A 6,000-nucleotide genomic window follows, 5' to 3' on the forward strand; every position below is an offset into this window, starting at 1 on the left:
CCAAGAGTGACAATATCATGTTTTCCTCCAATATCAAATTCCTCTTACTACATTTTACTTTTTCTTTTTTTCCCCCATTTGACTGGCTAGGACTCCCTAGACCATAGTAAACAAAAGTGGCAAGCATGGTCAGGGTTAGAGTTAGGTGTAAGCATAACTGACCTTCTTACCCTTCCTCCCTCTCCATCTCTCTGAGGCCTCCAGGAAGGACAGGATTTAGTCCAAGGTCACCTATGAGTAAAGGAGCTGAGATGAACCCTCAGTCCTGGGCACAAATTTATATACTATCTGTGTACCTTCTTTACCCTGGTGTCCCTGCAGATCTTTTCCAATTTTTAATGCAAATGCTTGTGTTAGCATTCTTCGTACATTTTGAGGCAAATTCCTTATTAGCTATGTGTTTGCAGATATTTGCCTCCCGATTCATGGCTTCTCTTTTGCTTTTCTGAAGAAGGTCTTCACATAGTAGGAATCTTTAAGTTCATCAAGTCCATGATATTCTTTGTGAATGGTCTTTGTGAATTGCCTTTTTGTGTTATGTGTTAAGCCTCAATTTTCTACTACGTTTCCTTCTCTAATTTTGCAAAGTTTTTCATTTAAAATATCTCCGAATAACTTTGAGTTAATTTGGTGTAAGGTGTCGTTTGTATCTACATTCATTTCATCCCATATCATTTCCAATGCATTGTTCCTGAACTATTTTGGAGACCTTATGGGATATTTGGCTCCACTTCAGTTTGAATGGATTCAGCAGTTCTGCCAGCAGGGAGAAATGTGTCCAGTGAAATGTGAGGTGCAGTCTGCACTTCCCACATTGGACACAGGGGGCTGCTGAGCCCCCTTCTCTGACTCACAGCCCATGCACATTCCACCACTGCCTTGGCTCTGGGCACAGCAGAAAGGAGTTCTTTCTCCTCATGCACCTCCGGTGCTTCATTTTGGGATGCCAAGGGTGGGTGTCTAAGCCGACAGGAAACACTGTGCAAGAATGGTAGTGGTATCCATTCTAAGGATCCACGCTGCTAGTAACAGAATGCACCTGTGGCACTTTGATGGGTCCCGCACATTGTTCCCCCAGAGAGCAGTGTCCAGTAACTCTTCCCTTAAGGAGATCTGCTGGGGTCTCTGCTCCCTCATGTGGTCCCCAGGGCTTGCTGTCACCAGACTAAACATCTATCATGGTGATGATAACCAATGCTGTCTCCACAGGGTTTACATTTGCATGTGTCTTCATCTGAGAGGCCAAGCAGCCTCTAAGCTACACTTGCCATAGACATTGCCTCTGACTGAAACTGCTTGTCTTTGTTCTTTTTCTTTTCAGAACTTTGATTTTCAAGAGGTTTTGGGGGGCACAGGGATGTTAGGTCTTTCTCTGGTCTTGTGTTCTGAGGACTGCCTTTCCAGTTGGTGCTGTGGTTTGTCTTTCCAGCTGTCTTCCTTTGTTTACTGTGGTTTATTTATTTGCTTGTGCCAGAGAGAGGACTCAGCTTTCCTCTTTTTTCTGGCTAGGGTGTCACGCTTAGAATGGCAGTGCCTACCCCGAGATCATCCACACACTTACTAAAAGCTTCATTTTCATTTTGAATCCATCTGTACTTCCCTTTCAAATAACAAAAGTCTTCTTCAAAAGAGAACAAAAAATAACAATTCACCAGTGTCCTCTTAAAATATGTGGGCAGACTCAAATGACTACTTTTTGATAGGAAACATCTAGAATAAGTAAAGAACCAGAGAAAGAAAGAGGATTAGGATTTGTCAGAGGCTAGTGGAGGGAGGAAAGTGGGGAGGGGCATGCCTTGAATACAGAGTTTCTTTGGAGGGTGAGGAATGAAGGGTCTGAAACTAGACAGTTGTGATGATTGTGGAGTGTGGTGAAGGCACTGCTCCTATACTGTAAAATTTAAAATGGAATGTATGGGAATTTTGTTATTTTCAACTTAAAAACCAAAGTACAGAATGCCATAAGCAATGTGAAAGAAAACAACAAAATTGCACACCAACCAAATGAAAACAACCATAGGGGAAGGGAAGTCAGTTTTGGGTGGGGGAGTGTGTTGATGGTGTACGTCAGGAGCAGACACTGATGGTGGGTGCAGAGCTGGCTCTGCATCCGGGGGTGGTGTTTCCAACAATGGCTTTGGGTCTCCTGTAAAAGCAGGTGCATGTTCTGCCTGAAGAGTGGTGAATTTTGACCTGGTTCTTAGTCTTCTGCAGGCCCACATGCAGATTCTTCCTGCTGAAGTAACAAATCGTCCTTTGTCTTGGTGTTTCTTGCAGGCTATGGCTTAGGTTTGGATTTCCCTTTAGTATGTCCCTGGGCACTGCACTGGCACCTAACTCCTGCAAATATATAGGTCATGGAAGTGGTGCTGTGAGAGAGGAAAAGCTTACCCACATATTTGCCTTTCCATGTGCTTTCCAAGGAAGAAATCTCTGGCTGCAGGTGAGTTAATTGGGAGATCCATTCCCAGGACACATTTCCTGTTGCATGCCTGGATGAGCATTGGCTGGTGTAGATGATATAGGAAAGAAAAGGAAAAAAAAGGAAAAAAAAAAAAGATGATATGTTAGCATTTCCTCATCATCCAATAAAAATTAAAATTAACCAAACAGTGTCTTCTATATTAAATTTCAACAATAGGAGACAAAGAAGGAATCAACTTAAATGTGATAAAGTTGCTCAACTTCTGTAGTGGTGCCCGATGACCATGTCACTTTGATCTATTTCTCCATAAGATAGGAAGAAAGAGGAAGATTGTAATCAATATGTCTCTTCTAAGCACTGTACACATCTTGGTGTCTTGCAGGCCCTGTGATGGTGAAATGAATACTTATAGAAAATTCTGGAGGATGTATCATCTTTGAAAACTGTCTCTTTTCACATAAAGGAGTCAACTTATGGAATGAAATGGTTCAAATGACTTCCATTTCCCCTGCCAGTATACTCTATTCTTCCCGCACAGGCGAGAATGAATGTGCAGAATGAAAGAAAGTGAAGAAAATGGCATCTGAAAAGTCTACTAAATGATCCCATGGGTGAGAATAGAATAGGAACAATTTCCTCACATAGAAAGGGATTGAGACAGAGCAGGGTTGCCCAGGAGGGAAAAAGAAGGGAACCAGGAAGGACTCACCTGGCTATGGTTGTAGGATTCTGTCTTGCAAGACTAGAGCACTGGGTCTTGCACCTCCTTGCAGACTGCTGCTGTCACCCTTGGAGTCTCCTGGTAAATTTCGGGAGTAGCTTTCTCTCCTGCTCTTCTTGCCTAAAAAAAAAAAAAAAAAAAAAAAAAGTCTTGTTTAAGTGGCAGAATCCCAATCTCCTTGTCCCAATGCGGACAATCATTTATCTGTACCAGCCCCTTTCCCAATCTGACAATGATTCAAGAAGGGAAAGCCAGTGCCTGTGTAAAGTATGCCTCTTCTTTCAGCTCATATCTTTCCCCCAACTCCACAGAGATCCCTCCAGATTTCCCCAGAAAGATTTCTTTTTATTAGACTCCATTGCTTGCATGCCTAACATGTCCAAAGATGCATGTGTTCTCCATATCCCTTAGTGATTCTAAGGCTCAGAGTGAACTCCTGAGTGTGGCCCCTTGCAGATAGAACCCCTATGCCACGGGCATCGCAGACTGGCAGGCGCCTTCCCCGGGGGCCGCTGCAGATGCAGGAGCACACCCTGCCCTCCCAGGCGCACCCAGCATCCTAGAAGAGTTCGTGGAGGCCACGGGCATCCCGGAAACGCAGGCGCCTTCCCCGGGGGCAACTGCAGATGCAGGTGTGCACCCTGCCCTGCCAGACGCACCCAGCTTCCTAGACGAGCTCTTGGAAGCCACAGGCATCGCAGACTGGCAGGCACCTTCCCCGGGGGCCGCTGCAGATGCAGGAGCGCACCCTGCCCTGCCAGTCGCAACCAGCATCCTAGACGAGCTCTTGGATGCCACGGGCATCGAGGGCTCGCAGGCGCCTTCCCCGGTGCCCGCTGCAGATGCAGGTGTGCACCCTGCCCTGCCAGACCCACCCAGCTTCCTAGACGAGCTCTTGCCGGCCACTGGTGTTCTGGACACGATGGGCCCTTCCCTGGGGTCCTCTGCAGATGCAGGAGCACACCTCGCCCTCCCAGGCTCACCCAGCCTCCAAGATGAGCTCCTGGCCGTCAAATGCATCCCGGGCTCGCCGGGTCCTTCCCTGGGGTCCTCTCCTGTCATCCCAGGGTACCATCCAGGCCTCCCCGGGTCTCCCAGCCTCCTAGAGGAAATCATGGCTGCCTCGTCCATCCAGGACACGCCCTGGTCTTCACCGCGGGCCGCTGCGGAGGAAGAAGGACTTGAGGCAATTCTGGAGGCACCCCTCAGTGAGGAGGATTACCAGGCACTCCTGGACATGCTGCCAGGCTCCCCAGGCCCTCGGGCTTAGAGGGAGAAGAAGGAAAGGGGCACCACCTCCCCTGAGCCCCTTTCAGGTCTCCTTGCTTCGGAGGCCGAGCCACGGAGGTCGTGGTGTAGGGAAGATTTTATGTGGGGGAGTTGGGGGGGGTGGGGAACAAACAGACGGGATGACTACCAGCAACTTTGGGGACATACACTAGAGCTGGACTTTTGAGAAGCATGGGCCCCCTCCAAGAGGCACAGAACACCTGAAGCCTCAAGGAATCGCAGTATTCCAGTGACCAAGAGGGTGGCTAAGAACGGACATGCCGTGGAGTCAATAAAGAAACCCTGTGCTCTGCACAGGTTCTTTGGGTCTGACTATTCTGTGTTCTGGTTGCGTCTTTCCAGCAATCCACACAGGAGCACTCCTTCCCTAGGCCAGGGGCAGCCAGGGGAGTGGGAGTGGGAGATAGGGCAGTGGGAAGGTAGAAGGCTTGGAGACGCAAGGTGGGAGGGGGCGAGTGGATGGAGGGAGAGGGTGGGGGTGAAGGGAGAGAGTGGGGGTGAAGGGAGAGGCTTGGGAAAGGCTGAGTGGGAGAGGGAGGGAGCAAGAGAAGAGAAGGAGACAGAGAGATTTGGGGACGGAGGGAGGGAGAGGGCGTTTGGGGGAGGGGGGCGGAGCCCCCGTCTGGGACTCAGCTTCTAGCCACCAGCCATCCCTACAGGTAGACCTGCAATACTCCGGCAGGGACATGCTTCCCTCGGATGCAGGGTGCCTGGTCTGGGCGGGTTTCCCGAGGTCAGATCCTATGAGCCAGCAGTAGGGACCTACCCACACAACCGCTTTCACGACCAGACTCCATGTCGACACACATGCCCGGTAGAGCTGCAAAGGCCAATCATCTCCGTGTGTCTCTCTGATCCTCACAGTGTAGTGACTCAGCTCGCCCTGCCACCAGCATCCCCCCGTCACCCTCAGACATACAGGCATGATTTCCTTGCAAACCCGTTCCTGAATTCCTAGACACAGTGGTTTCGATGGACATACAACCCCCTGACTGTTCCCATGTGAAGCCCCCGTGGTTGGCTTTAGAGACCTGGGTGGCCAAAGAATCCATTGGGAGAGATGGCTGTGGGTGTGGTGTTGTGGTTCGTTCGTTTCCTTTCAATTCATTGGGACCTGTTCAGAGCCATCCCCCCGTGTGGCCTCATGCAGCCTCCTCCCTCCTTTGTCTGCTCCTGCCTCCTGATTGCCTCCTCCTTCTCCCCTCTGCCCTCCGTTTCTTTAAGAAAGCACACACTATTTCCACGTCCAGTTGTTGGCACAGGTCAGGGCGTCTCTCCGTCCAGAACGTGCATGCTTCCTTCCTTGGCTTAGTGGAACCATCTTCCTAAGAGTAGTGGGTACAGTGTCCCGTTTCTGAGGTCTCCCCAGGGCACTTTGGGTAGGGGCTGGGCTGGGGAGGTGCGAGCATCAGGGTGCACGTGAAAAAGCCCCAAACGGTGTGAGTTGCCATTCGAGACGCTGGCCCATCACATCTCTTGCAGTAGAGTTGGGTTTCCGGCGAGTCAAAACTTGGGGGTATTTGGTGGGGGTGGGCGTGGGGTGGGTGTGGGCAGGGCGGTGGAC

This window comes from Odocoileus virginianus, unplaced genomic scaffold, assembly GCF_023699985.2.
Source record: "Odocoileus virginianus isolate 20LAN1187 ecotype Illinois unplaced genomic scaffold, Ovbor_1.2 Unplaced_Scaffold_17, whole genome shotgun sequence".
Taxonomy (NCBI): Eukaryota; Metazoa; Chordata; class Mammalia; order Artiodactyla; family Cervidae; genus Odocoileus; species Odocoileus virginianus.